Consider the following 15,071-nt stretch of genomic DNA (forward strand, 5'->3'; position numbering starts at 1 on the left):
ACCACCAAAACACAACCACTGCTGGACTGAAAGTCAATGACTGACTCATGTCTTGCTGCACAATGGTTACTGTGGTACATAATTATAGCCAAGAACTCTGCAACAAACCACTACACTTAGGAAAAAAGCATAGTGGTGTCTTTAATGTCCACACAGAGCAGATGGGCACTGGGAGTTGGGCGGTGCAAGGTTGACTAAGCACATCGATAAGGCTGTGAGCCACGCCATGAAGCTTCCTGGCACAATGTGGGCAGAAAGTATGACAGTGAGTTGTGAGGAGCTGAATTCACACTTTGAGCATGGCCCCCTGGCACTGCAAGCCTGTAGGTACAACTGTAATTCACACTCACTTGGAAGCCCCTTTCCCTTTGCCAAACTGGTAACAGTATAAATAGGACTCAGGATACAGGGCTTGAAAGAATGAACCATTGTTTTTCTTAAGGCCATGTTTTAAAAAAAGAAATTATAATCCCCCTATGCTTTTCTCCTGCGCTTTGCATGCTAGTCAGAATGCACTTTCCTGGGAAATGCATTATAATAACAGGCAATGTTTAGCATCACATTTGAAGTGAGCACATCCCAGTGATTAAAATCCAGGCAACAGAAATAAACACATCAGCAGGACATGCTGCACAGTACTGAATTGGGACTTCTTTGTTTTATGACTTTCTTGAACCTTAAATACTGTGAGAAAAACATTGTTCAAACTTAACCATCTGTATTTGGTTTCTTTTGAGTGCATTACAATCACCAGTAAACATTTTAAGCCTAAAATCAGAAAACCTGCTTGTACTTGTGGGAGACTAATTGTGACAGTAAAAGGTGGCTTTGTAGCAATAGAATTGTTATATTTCTTTTTTTAAGTGAATTTATTAGAAATTTTTGGTTTTAAATGGGGCTACTCCATGTTAAAGTGGCACAGTTCATTATGTTAAGCAGAGGGAGAAACAATTCCCTGTAAACAGTTTTCTAGATATCAAGATCCCACTTCAAAGTGGGAGGAAAGTTTTAAATTATTGCAATTTTCAAAGCTGAAGACCTGAGGCAAAGAAAAAAGCCCTGGAGTTCAAGGTCAGCATTTTGCTTTGACAATTTCAAAACATATCTTTTCAATGCAACTTCTTAAATATGCTATTAAGTTTAATTTTCAAAACAAAAAGTAATTTTGAATGAGAAAGCCATTCAGTTAGAAACTACCAAAACATTCTGACAGTTCCAAAATTTTATTTCCACCATAGTTTTCAAGTCAAGATATTTGTGAAAGCCAACCCTTTCCCACAAACAGTCTCAATTTCTGTGAATCAGCATGTTCTGTCTCTAAAGACTTTATTACCAGCATGACACAAAGGCTCCCACCTCACAAGACCTCTTCTCCAAGAGCCTGTTACTCTCCACCCTCCTGGGAGCTGTCACTGCAGCAAGAGCACTGGGTTTGGCTTCTTTCTCTCACTGAGAGACAACATCCTGTTGCCAGCTGCAGTTCTCAGCAGAAGCCTTATGTCTGCTCAAGTCTGCTCTCTCTCCAGGCAAATGACAGAAAATAATGGGAAGAACACAGGGTATGAAAAACTCTGCACCTGTAAGCATTGCCCCATACCTACCTCTTGGATAAAGCTTCAGATCCTTAGAAGCTGACCATGGAGACCATGGAGAAGATGACCATGAAGAGGAAGAAACTAGCTATTCCACCCACAGATCCTTGAAATCTCACAGCCCCTGTACAGATGTTGCAGTAGCCATCAGGACCCGTGGTGGTATCAGAATTATGTTTTAATCATCCACACTGAAAAGCACTGATGGTCTTGCTCATCATTTGTCCCTCCTCACTGAAAAATGCAACTCTGGCTTCCAACTCACCCTCTGGGCCTATCTGGCCAACCCCATGGACACAAATGTCTGTTACCCCAGACACATCACCTCAAGTCTCCCCAGCCTTAGCCTCAGCACAGACCCCTCGGCAGTCCAGGGATCTCTCATTCTCCCAGTTCCCTGTTCCCCATACCAGAGTTAGCAGCTGCTCTCATTGCTCTTGAGCACTACTCATGGAAATCCTGGTCCAGGCACAGGGGCTGGAAAAAACTGACTTGATCCAGGACAAGACTTCCTGCTCCACTCATTAGATGTACTTGGGTGCTGAACTAGCTGGTTTGATGTGTCAGCATCATTCTGCAGTCTTAGTAGGTTAACCAACTGAGGCCATACACAGCAAAAAGCAAGCAGGAGATACAGACAACTCCATGCCCAAACAGGATAAAATCAAACTTGGTTTCTAAACTGTATGCAGAAAGACTGCCCACACCATCCCACTCTTCCTTTCTCTAGCACTGTCAGCATCAGGGGCTTTCTGTGCCTCCTGGATGATTAAAGACATCCAACCTTTGGCCTCATGCCTTATAGCTCCACCCAAGGCATGCTGTAATTCCCTAGAAATGCACTGTTTGTCATGTTTTATTATTTAATTACATTCTGGCTTTCTTTTTTATTATACTTGTCTGTTTCTTGACTATCTACATGTGAATTTTTATGCCCTTGAAGGTAAGACTGAGCACAGATGACCTGCAAACCCCGCCGATACCAGAACTGCTGTGCTCAGCACCTGACCTCTTCTATTTGCCTGCAAAGCATGGCCCTACCAATTAGCACAGTGCCAGCAGCAAAGTCTAAATTGTTCGGATGTCAGAGTGGACAACTTCATCATTACACATTATATTTCCCCAGACTCACAATTATCCTTTACAACACCCTGGTAATTCCTTAAATAAACAGAAGTGACCAACAGAAGCAAATGAGCATTTATTGGAAAAAATTATCAAGTAGGGTATTTTCTTTGTAGATTTTTATTCAAAGAAGTGACAACAGCAGACACAAAAAAAAACGAATGAACAACACACCTAGGATATTGATCAGAACAAGAAGAGGGGGGAAAAAAGAATAAAGGTGAGTGATTTTGTCAGTCCTTGCCAGGTCTAGACATGAATGCTGTGCTTTTTAGAAGTGTACAGTCCTTAGGATGGAAGACAAGCAAATCAGCTTGATGTAGCTTCATTTCTCAGGGGTTGGCCTAGCTCAGTACGTGCAGAAATCTGTGGTAGTACTGATAGCTGACAAGCTATCCAGCTTGTTGAGAGAGAATAATTATTTCCATATCTCGATTCTCAAAGTAGTAATTCACATGAATTCCCATGGAAGTTAGTTGAGCAAAAGTTTGAAGAATTTCCCCCAAACTAGGAAAATATCATAAGGTTATTTACAGTAAATTGCAAACTATAATTAAAGTTGGATGGTATGCTCTAGCATCACTCTCATTCTTACTAGCAACACTGATCTTATTCCTCTCTTTTTTGTTAGTTCTAGTTTGAACATTTGCAAGAAATATGTCTTACCTAGCTGATAAATCCTTCTAAATAGGAAACTGCATACTTAGAAGTGCATAAGGAAGGAGGAATCTTACCTCCTTTCATTTTGCCCTTTCAGAGAAGGGAATTTGCCATTTGGAGCCAGCAAAGTCTTTTTGTTGCCTGTTTCTGGGTCCCGGTTGATCAGTATTTCCCAAAACACAGCACTGCTGTTCAAGAGTTACATGTAGAGTTCAACAATAACAGAATTCTTTCAGTTTTGGCAGAGGTTGTCTCAGTTTGGAAACTTTCTCCCTCAGTTTGATGTCACAACAGTCAAGATGGCCATCCAAAAAAGTAATGCTAAGTAAATAAAGTTACTGCAACTTCTGCTAAAGCAACAGACATCATTATGTGTAGTTCAAGGTTAACAAACAAGAGATGTTTCATTATATCTATATGCATACATAGATATATTGTATATATTTATTTAGTTTAACTGATGGATACTGTTAAGGATTAAATTTGTGTAACAGTCAGATCTGAAGCACAGGGTAGGCCTGTTGTCTTCATCACTTCTGCCAGAGCCTATACAATCTATGCTGACATTAAGAATGTAGTAATAATAATCTAGTCCTTTTGGCTAGCTCAAATCCTTCTGACTCTGAAATTGCCAAACATCAACCAGAATGCTGAAACAATAACTGAGAGAGTGTCTCTCCTATGTTAATTGTTAGCTCAAAGGACTGCCCCAGGACACTGAAAATGCCCATGTTGTTAACTATTTATTGCACAAGGAAGGAGGGGGAGACATGACCCTCCCTCTTCAAATACCCAAAAGCATAGGAGTGAGAAAAGAAAGCTAAGATAACCATTAATAAAATTCTGGCTAGTATGCATGACATTTGCACGAATGTTCCCCTTACAAGAAAACATTACCTCTGTTTTTCACCTTGTGTCTTCTTTATCTTTCATCCCTAATAAAAATTAACATTGAAATTCTCTGTCTTTAACAATTTGCACATGAGGTGTCAATTGCCGCAACTTCATTTTTAGAGTTAGCTTGTAACCTGTAACGTAAAACATTATTAAGCATCACTCCATACCATTACATGTAATAAAACCTAGGGATGTTTGCCTGTTTGGTGGGTCATGGACAACTTTACATGCTAAGAGATACTGAAATGGCTCCATAAGGATTGTGGGCTGCTTACTAGACTATTTTTGCAGCAGCCTGAAGTTTCTTAGTAGTTATGATATGACATATCAATCATGATTCTTTTTAAGTAGGAGTCTGTGAATCCCTTAGCTACAAGGGCTTGGAGAAGCAACTTGCAATGTGATTTTGAAAAACTTAATTTTTGAGGGGAAAAGTTTCATTTAGACATTTTGATATTTTTATCACTCTTTGAGCCTTCTGTTTTTAAATGGGATTGGCTTCCTATGAAATCAGTCAATACTTAAGTATGTAGCAATACTTATTTCATCTATTTACTTGGCCTATTATAAAGAATAAGAAGTCTATCCTGTATTTAAACAAAGTCAGGGATGTTTTCTGCTTAGTTGTCTGTCCCCTTTCTATCCATTCCTATAATTTACTCATGTTTTTGACTAGCTGTGAGCTAAGTTTGCATAGACCTGCCTGCAACTATTTCAAGGTGCATTCCCTGAACAGCAACAGCTAATGTGGAGTCTTAGCATTGAATAATATACAGTTGTGGCTGGTTTTCCTCCCCAGATGGATTATTTTGCATTTATTAACACAGAATTTAATATGCCACTTTATCATTCAGTCTTTAAGTGTTATGACCTTTTTTCTACTGCCCTGTAAAGGCCCATCCTTCTTTATTATGCCTATACCTTGTCCTTCATCCTCTCATAAATACACTGATAGGCCCACATATGCAGACTAACCTAGTAAGACCTTAGTGGACAAATTCCTTTACTCTGCAAAGTAAATTTTCACTTCTCACATCTTTCTCAGAAGGGAACTTTCCCACTTACTTGAACATCACCATAATTTTATAAGAGGAATGGTGATGACACTGGATTATGTTTCTCGGAGCACCACACAACATCCAACCGCCCTATATTGACTCCTTCAGAAAAATTGGTAGAATAGCGAGGCAGGGCTACAAAACCACAGTTGCAAGATTTCATGATACATATCCCTGTGCCTCCTCACATATCTTTATTACTTAGCTTCACAAAGTCAGACACTCTAGACTGGCAACAAAACAGCTACTTTCCACCTTCAAACACCTAGGACACATATTCCAGTTAACAATTTGGCAATTTAATATTTGTGTCATTTAAACTACTCAGTAAGCAGCACTTGTCCTCAGAATTTCATAAAAATTACGCTATACTTAGCCTAAAACTATTCTGTCTCAATTTGAATGTATTTCCTTCCCTCACCTCCTGGAAAAAAAAAATGTTGCAGCAGCTGTAAGCTCCTCCATACTATCAGTACACTGCTATCATATTTCTTTGATATTCTAAAGATATACCAGTCATGTTTCAACTTCTAATGATAGAAAAGTGAATTTATTTACTTTTCCTTCACAATTTTCTTCAAAATCTTTTTGGTGTACCTTACTGTGTTTTGACATGTATCTTGAGAAAGTTAATTCTTCTTTGTATGCTCCTTATTTGCAATTACTTCCACATATTCAATTATGTATTTTTATTTCTTTTATTCTTTTTTAGTCTTTTTAGAAGCTAATTTTTGGAGAGAAAAAGTACACTATCTATCAAAAAGACCCTAAATCCACCCCTTATATTTCATGGCATGTTAAGAAATTTAACATCTTGGCTGTTTTAATTTTCCTTCTGAGAGGCTTCCTCAGTTTTGTCTAACACCTCTGTGGCTCTTTCACAAGAATGCTAAGCTTCAGTACATGGCAATTGCCACTGCACTAACTCTTTGACAGTTACCTTCTGAGTCATGTCTGGCACAGGAACTCAGGCATAAATTGTAAGCTGTTTATCCTTCTATTTGTTCTGTGGCCATTTACTGTAAAATTTCATTTGTGGTTTAACAAAAAAAAAGTTCTGTCTTACACACCCATATGATGTTTACAGTTAAATTTTTCATTACCACTGTGATTTTTTACTCTCTCTTATCATTCACATACATTTTTAGTTATCCAACCAAGTGATCAATATTGTAACTACACCACTATAATATTCCTTCTAACTGGAATTCAAACCACAGGCACATTGTGGTACAGTTAATTTATTTAGTTTGTTTGAAAATGAATTTCAATGTATCAAGCCACTTACCCACCAGCAAAGCTATCCTGTTACTCCTGTTTGTTTTCTATTCTAGTATTACAGCTACTTTTGTTCCTTCTATTGATACACATTTATGAATATAATTCCTGAGCTTCTAAGTGTGCCCAACACCAACAGGGTGCTTCTAGAGGGCTGAATAAATTTAGGGCACTTCATTGTAGCTGGTGAAGGTCAGTGTGCCAGCTCTGACTACACTCCATAGAAGTAAGAGACGTCAGGTCTAGTCCTGCAGCCCTCACAGTAGTACCAGCTAGGATGATGCCAGGTTCTTCCCATACGGAAGAGAAGGCAAATTCACAAGCAAAAACCCACACTAAAATCACTGCCATCATTCAGGAGATCCATTATTCCTGCTTCCTGAAGAGACAGTGCAAGAGAAGTCTTTGATTTCTGCACAGCAAGGCCTGAGGTCAGGACTTGGACTATTTGAAGAAAAGAGAGAGAAGGAGCTTCCCTCTTCTACCCTACAACCTAAGAAAAGTCTCTCAACACTAACTAGCACTCTTTAACAATTATAAGTCATTAATATGGCTGTTTTTCCTGAAGAGAGCCTATCTCTTCAGTTAAGAATGAAATATGGCAAAAATACCATACAGTTTAAACATTTATCACTCTTGTGAAGATACAACCCATTTTTGGCCTATTTTGACAGAAATGTCAGGAGGTATTGGTCACTTAAAAAGAAGCAACTTTCTTTCTTCCTTACTGGTTTCCTGTGGTAGGACCTAGAAATTCAACAGAAATCACCATCTCCATTTGGATCAGTCTCCTGATCACACAGACTGTAATGTCTGGTTGATTTACAGCTCATATCTTTTAGATATATTGTTTTAAAGACTTCCTTATGGATAGTCTACTATATACCTTAGCAATTTTCCAATAATTACTTACCCTTGTATAACTTATTTTTCAGTTTATTCCCAGGTTAAACCTGATTAGCTTTAAATGTCCAGTACCTAGATTTTGTAAAACCTCTTTCCCAAAGATCCCTGAAGTATCACCTACTTTTGCTGAGATGCATACTTTGAAAATTGAGATCAAGCCATTTTTAGTCTTCCTTTTTTTTTTCCTGCACAATCCAAGTCACGATGCTCTCCTGCTGCTGCATTGACGACAAGTGAGAAGCTAAAAGAAACCAGAGCAGAATCAGAGTGGGAGTGAAGATGAATACTGATGATGCCAATGTTGATTTTCTCTTGCTTCCCTGGAGCAACTACTGTCCCAGTGTCCCATGACGCTGTGAGATGTGGAACACAACCAAACCCTCCAGCCACTTCACTAAGTCCTTTAGGTATCAAAGCCAAAAACAACATCATGGGTGTGTCAACTTCATTAGTGATGATTAAAAACGATCACACAATTGAAGCATTTTGCATGGATCAGCAAAAGACTACTCAACGACTTAAATCCAAATCAAAAACATCTTGTTTTACTGTTTGGCTATTAATAATTGCTTATGTGATTCCACAAGTAAAGGTAGCATTTAAAAAATACAAACAGGATAAGATCTGTTCTTTGCAATGGAATGTAGTTTTAGCAAAACACCTGCAAAACAGACGTGCTTCTGGAATCAAGGAAACTAGTAAGGAACCCGGCGACTTCATAGAGCAGATTCTGGATATAAAACCAAACGCAGGATCTCATTTCCCCCAGTCCTACAGCACATGAATTATGTGTACCTGTGAACAGAATATCTCCACATTCTATCATTTGAATAAAGAAGGCACCTTTCATCTGCTGAAGCAACACAAAAGAAAACAAAATACAGTAGACTTTTTGACTCTGTCCCAAATACCCTCCTATGCCTCCTTCTTTGGGCTCTGACTTTGCAGTCTCCCTTTACTGTTCTTATCACCATGTGAGTAGTCCAATGAGACTTCAGTAACACAGCAAATTCAAAGAGCAGTTCTGGAGGACCTGGCTGGTGATTTTGGCATACAGTTTCAGACTGTAACTGTCCAACAGACATCATGCACTCAATATGGCAAAACCAAGAGCTGATTCCAGGAGACCACCTGTTGAAGTCACTAAGGGTTTTCTCCAAAGTAAGGACTAAATAGGAACTGCAAGATAGACTCAAGGTGCAAAAAAAAAAAAAAGAAAAAAGATTAAACTAAGAAGAAACTGATGACTATATAATCTGTAGATTTGGGGGGAAAAAAGTAAAATAAAAGTGGCAGGAAGTGTTTCAAAGAATAAGCAAAGTGACAGAAAGGTACTACAACAAACAAAGTAAGCTTAAGCATGTTCCCAGTAGCAAAAGTGTGTTTCCTTTTCTATCAGTCATGCTACAGCCACCAACAAAACAAAGCATAAAAAATGTAATATAAGATCTGCACTGATTTATTTCTTTGATTTGTTATTTTTTAGAAAATAGCCATTCACAAATAAATCCAAATCAAGTCTGCTATTGCTCTTCAGCAGCAGGAGGGCGGACTGTAGGACTGGGAGCTCTTCAGATGTTATTTCCCTGCAATGCTGGTGGTCTTAGGTTCCTGGCCTTTTTAAACTCTTTGTGCAAGCCAGACCAGCATAACAGAGACTGGGAAGAATTAACATCATTGCAATAGTAACAGTCCAGAGCATTATTAGCTACACTTCCAAGTTACATTGAAATATAAAAATATTTCAAGGCAATGTGTAGAATCAGTTTAAACAAAAATCATCAGTCTCCATAAGGCATACTAGTGTTTGCAAAAACTACAAACTCTATTAAAAAAATAACATATAAGATCACTAAATTTAGCTAAGAAAAAAAAACATAACCGGGGCTTGTGAAAACCCTCTTTAAGAACAACATCTAATTTACAGAGCATAGAGATACAACATTTATCTGTTAACTAGCTACTCATGAAAGCTTAATTCTGCTTGACTCCTCCATATATAATTCCCACCAACAATAATGGAGAGCTGTGAGTATATATTGAGAGGACAGTATTGCAAATAAAATATTGATACAAATGTTCTGTTTTCTAGTTATTTCTGCCCTCAAGAAATTAAGTTTTATGAAATTCTTTAATTGACTATATTCATTCTTGGATGTATGGCGGATTTTAAGGACAGCAAAAATATAAAACTAAGGAAATTAAATTCTTGAACATAAACCATGTGTGCCAAGGTTGTAAGAATGATATAAAAGATAACCACTTTATACCAATGCCTTACAATATCACCATAACTTCAGGGCCGTCATTTGCTTCTAAGTGCATGCTTCTTTCTAACAATACATGCAAGTTGTGCTGAAGCAGCACTGTTTATCTTGTTATATGCACTCTGTGACTCTAAAACTGTCATTTTATCTTGATTAAAACATAACATAAGAAAAATTTATTTTCACACTCTGCACTCCTAGACCTAAAATTATGTGCACTGAAATAGGGATGTGCCTTATTGCTTCTACATGCACCAATGTCTTCGAAAAAAAGATTAATGAATACTGAAATTATATCTCAAATTCCTGGTATCCTAAACTGTAACTTCCTTCTCTGCATTGAACAGGTTTACGTTTTAGGCAGATGGGATTCTAGTTTTTCTATTTCAATTCATGAACACTGCGTATTTCACCAGGTCTTCAGGTCCTTGAAAAAGATTTGTTAAAATGTCAGTGATTTAATTTTATTACTTATTCACAAGTATTTTAATGAAATTTCATTTAAGTGATTACTGTTAGAAACTAATAATCTGACATTTATATCATTTAAGCTGTAGTTCAAAATTAAACATCAGCTCACTAATAATAACCATAATTTACCTCATGCTCATGTTTTCAAAGGCTATTTAGAGGACATTTCATATGGCCCAAACAGATATGGTTTGATTTTGTCACCTGATTCAGACAGTATCAGTAACTGATCCACATTTGCGGTTAGACCACTCAGAAATGCACCAGCAAGCCTTCTCAGAATTTTTCTGCTATCCTCATCCTACATAAACATCCTAATTATGATATACTACGACTAAAAGCTAGACATTACTAAATTATTTTCTGCCCAAAAATAGATGACAGACTAATAGTTAAGGCACACTTAAGTCCTCTCTAAATCAATGCCTGTTTTAAACACAGATTTCTATAGTCAAACTGAGGATCATTTTTTATGTCTGTGGAAATGTTTTGTCCATCCACTGTAGGAAGAGTACAGACAACTAAGATAAAACAGAAAATAGTGAACTCCCCTGTGTGTGGAAGCTGGGAGAACAAAAACTGCATAATGCCATATCAAATTGCTATCAGCCAGAAAACATTGCTGAATCTGGATCTGTGTACACTACTTTCTCCAAATAAGGAAGTTTCCTCAAAAGGGAGGTTAAGCAGCAAAGGCAGAAAGTTGATACAGGAATCCTCTGGTCTTCTGTTACATCATCAGTGCCAGAAAAAGGGCTTCACAACTGCCCTGTCAGGAATACGAATGAACAATATCCATACAGTCACTAGAAGTGAGACGAGCCACAGAAGTGTCAGCATAGTAAGACAGATTCAGTGGAAAGCTTTATTTTCATCATTTTCCTCAAAAGATTCAGGCTTTTGGAAAGTTTCTCGGGTTTTGCTTCTTTTAAACACAAAGAGAAACATGCATCTCTTAGAACTGCCTGTTTCTCTGATAATAAGAAACCACCGAGTTCAGACAACTTCAAATACACTGTTTTAGTGATCATCTGCATCAAAGCAGGTATAATCATAGAATGATAGAATATCCTGAGATCATGGAAGTCCAATCCCTGTGCTTGCATGCGACAACCCCAAGAATCACACCATGTGCCTGAGAGCGTTGTCCAAACACTTCTTGAACTCTGGCAGGTTTGGTGCCATGACCACTTCCCTGGGGAGCCTGTTCCAGGGCCCAACCACCCTCTGAGAGAAAAACCTTTTCCTAATATCCAACCTAAACCTCCTGACACAGTTGCATGCCATTCCCTTAGGTCCTGTCACTGGTCACCACAGAGAAGAGATCAGTGCCTGCCCCTCCGCTTCCCCTTGTGAGGAAGCTGTAGAGTGCTATGAGGTCTCCCCTCAGTCTCCTCTTCTCCAGGCTGAACAGACCAAGTGATTTCAGCTACTTCTCATGTGGCTTCCCCTCTAGACCCTTCACCATCCTCGCTGCCCTCCTTTGGACAGTCTCCAATAGTTTTATATCTTTTCTTATATTTTGGTGCACAAAACTGCACACAATATTCAAGGTGAGGCTGCACCAGTGCAGAGCAAAGCGGGACAATCACCTCCCTCGATGGCTGACGATGCTTTGCCTGACGCCCCCCAGGACACCGTTGGCCCTCCTGGCTGCCAGGACTCATATTCAACTTGCTGTTGGCCAGGGCCCCCAGGTCCCTTTCCACGGCTCTGCTTTCTAGAATCTCATTCCCCAGACTGTATGTACAGTCAGGGTTGCCTCAACCCAAATAAAAAATTCAGCACTTGTTTTTGTTAAACTTCATACAGCTGATGATTGTACAGCCCTCAGGGCTAAACCTATTAGATACTATTTTTTAAATACATATAAATAATGTTACTCTTACCTTGTCCTCCCCAGTGACTGTTCTAATCATTTCTTGGTCAGATGGCTAATACCAGGTTCCAGTCCCCCAAGGTATGGGACCACCTTTCAGTTTTTCATTCAGTCAGTGTTTACACCACAGAAAATGCACTAGAAATAACAATAAAAATTTCATTAAAATCATCTTCCATATTCCTAAACCACCTCAAGGGCAAAAATACTAAAAATATTGAAATTCAGCATCAGACAAATGACATGCTTTCCTGTTCACATGCAAAGGTTCACTGGCTCTCTAAAAAAAATGCATCTGACAGAGGTCCTAAGCACCATCAGAACCACCACAAAACACGCCAGTCTGCCAAAGTCCTTGCAGAAGACATGAAAGCAAGAAGCTTCCTGTTCTGCTTTTCGTAGTCAAACTTTCTCCTCCTCACTCTTCTAGATACCCAGAGCTTGTTTTTTTCTGGATTACAACTGGTGAGACATGGCAGATCTCCCTGAGCTGCCCTGCTTGCTGCAGCTGGGAAGCAGCCCTGTGACTTGGTGGGCTGTTTGAGAGCTCACCCAGGGACCAAGGTCTCTTGGGCAGCTCGCCCCTGCCAGTTCTCCAGACGGGCTGCTAAGGCCAGCAGGGCAGACCACACAGGCTGCTCCAAGTACTGCCACAGCAAACATCACCACTCTTGCAACACACCAGATTCCCATGCTTGGGGAGTTGCTGGTGTAAATAGGCAGTTGCTTTTCATCCTTAGACCCTACCTCAGCAAAACATTTGTTATACATAAAGGAGTGCACACTTAAATACACTGCTATGCTGCAAAGCAACACATTAAAGATTTGCTCAATCAAAGATTTACTTAGAAGTAGATTAAAGTTTCAAGCTTTTTGATACTTATTCTTTTTCTGGAAAGATTAAAACTCAGAAAGGAGTGAAAACACCAGAGGGGAAAAAAGATCCATAAAAATGCTCATAACCAGAATCTTGCAGTAATTATTTCAATACTGATTTAAATACTTCACTGGATATTGGGAATTGGTGTGAATAAGCAGTTGGTCCAGTAAGCTTGTCCACCTAAACTAAGCTTTAATTTGTGAAAAATTTAGCCTTTAGGATGAACACTCTCAAAAGCCCTGGCTATTTTGCAGCCTCAAAATAACTTAGCTCTTCATCTTTCCCAAGTACTCCTTGAACTCCTCCCTGGTTATTTTGCAGACTCAAAATAACTTAGCTCTTGATCTGCCCCAAGTGCTCCTTGAACAGCTTGGGTGAGCTGAAGGCAAGCCTCTTCACTGTTCTTTACTCCTGTCAATTATAAAAGGAGACAAAAATCAAAATACTGATGTTACTTAACAATTTATGGTTTTACATATCATAGACTTGAAAGTATTTTGTATTTGCTATATGAGCTCTTTCATTCTTATGTATTTGTCTTATCATACACCACACATCATTTTATGCCTACAACTGCACATGGAATCCACAAACATCATAAACCATTACTCTTTGCAAACTGATGTGTGCCAACTACAGTGTATAAGATAATGAAACACTTCACATATTATTGGCAAAGTATATGAGCTGTTAAATATGGGACCTCACAGTCTTACAGCCAAACACCTGGCAATGTTGAAATGAATTCCACAGGTTTGGTAAAAGCTCATTTTTTGTCACTTATTCCATGTCTACTCAGAGGAATTTGGTTGTATAAAAAAGTCAAATATTTATGGTTCAGTGCCTGGGGAGGAGCATCTTTCCCATCAGCCTCTCCAAATAAAAAGCAATCCAGAGAGCATTGTTTAACATTCTGCCAAAACAAGCCTTCCTTGGAGGCTGAAAAGGTTTGGCAAGAATGGCATCCCACAACCAGCATTTTCTCTCCTGTTTTTGCCCAGTCACTGAACTCAACTTGGATCAGCAGAATATAATGAAAAAGGTCTTTCCAAATGCCTTCTGTTCAAGGGAAGACAGGAAGCTCTGTCATCATTGAACCTGCTCATTGCTTCCTCTCTTCAGTCTGAGAAGATCAGACAGCCTGGATGAGTCACAGAGAACTTAAAGATGACTTCTGTGGTATTCAGCCAAATAAATCCCAAATCTCAAGTCCTGAAGCCTAACCATCTGTATGAGCATCTCTTCAATGAGTCTGTTTCTCTAACTTCAGAATGAATGTTCCAAGGCTCCTTCATATATATGGACAGCCTAATCTGCAGGATCAAGTGTTTTGAAATTGCCATTTGACTTCAGAAAGTCTGGTGAGTTCTAACACATGTGAAAAGCACCCTTTTTCCAAACCAAACATTTCCAAGTCTATGGTATATTTTTTGCACAGGTATTCTCACTCATAACCTATTGTCACCCTGAAAGCAACACACATGTCCATGCTGGCAGAAAATAATTATCAGAGGTCTCAGCTCATCTGCCATTAGTTGCTTGTAGTGTTGTCCCTGGAGATCCTCTTTTTGTAGTTTTATGGTTCTCAGACATAACCTTGGACAGCATAATGCATCCCGTCAAAACTAATATCACTAAGTCTCTTAGAGATGGGACACTATTGGATAGGAGATGCATAGAAGAACTGAATGGATCCATGGTGATCCAATGAACTCAATGCTCCTGCCTAATCTACTTGAGCTCTGCAGGAGGATAACATCCAGCACGCTCTTGCAGGTTATTTAAAGGCCTACTAAGAGAATGAAAACATATAGCTGAGAAGGATTCAGTCAAAAAAACAGGAAAGTCAAGGAAAGATAAAAGTGTTCAGAACCTCTTACATCTAGAACATTGGTTAAGACATGGGATAATCCAAGTTATTCCCATCTGACAGCTGTTCGGTAGCCTACACAAAACGATGCAGTGGTTTCAGTCAGTTGGCAGACAGATGTTTACAGTGTAACTGGAAAGCTCAGCAGAGCAGTTTTGCTAGGTTAACACACCAGAGATAATGGAAGA

The 15,071-nt window shown here is 39.0% G+C and overlaps 1 long non-coding RNA gene across 1 annotated transcript; it reads right to left on the reverse strand.

Annotated features, from left to right (window-relative positions):
* Window positions 1–2,855: 2,855 nt before the first annotated feature.
* Window positions 2,856–12,267, reverse strand: LOC113963220. The gene is made up of 3 exons (XR_003532691.1): window positions 12,144–12,267; window positions 4,275–4,405; window positions 2,856–3,224 (listed from the first exon to the last, which is right to left on the reverse strand). It is a non-coding gene; the product is annotated as an uncharacterized LOC113963220 (long non-coding RNA).
* Between the last annotated feature and the right edge of the window lie 2,804 nt (window positions 12,268–15,071).

This window comes from Neopelma chrysocephalum, unplaced genomic scaffold, assembly GCF_003984885.1.
Source record: "Neopelma chrysocephalum unplaced genomic scaffold, ASM398488v2 Primary Assembly neopelma1_22, whole genome shotgun sequence".
Lineage (NCBI taxonomy): Eukaryota > Metazoa > Chordata > Aves > Passeriformes > Pipridae > Neopelma > Neopelma chrysocephalum.